Here is a 231-nt window from a genome sequence, read left to right as displayed (position 1 = left end):
CTACGTTAAACTTCCCTTATTTCTCAGAAACATTCCAATTTCAGCAAAAATCTGACTTAATAGTCTATAAAACTCTTACACTATGTGAGTAATTTAGCATCTTTCTCATCTTTTCTCTTTTTTCCTTGTTTTACCTCTTCTCTTTCCTCTTTTTCTTTCTTCCCTCCCTTTCCCCTTTTTCCTCTTCTCCCCCACCCTTACAGACTATTGCTCCCCAGCTTTTTTGGGATT

Source organism: Etheostoma cragini, unplaced genomic scaffold (assembly GCF_013103735.1).
Source record: "Etheostoma cragini isolate CJK2018 unplaced genomic scaffold, CSU_Ecrag_1.0 ScbMSFa_2118, whole genome shotgun sequence".
Lineage (NCBI taxonomy): Eukaryota > Metazoa > Chordata > Actinopteri > Perciformes > Percidae > Etheostoma > Etheostoma cragini.
This window is presented reverse-complemented; position numbering follows the sequence as displayed.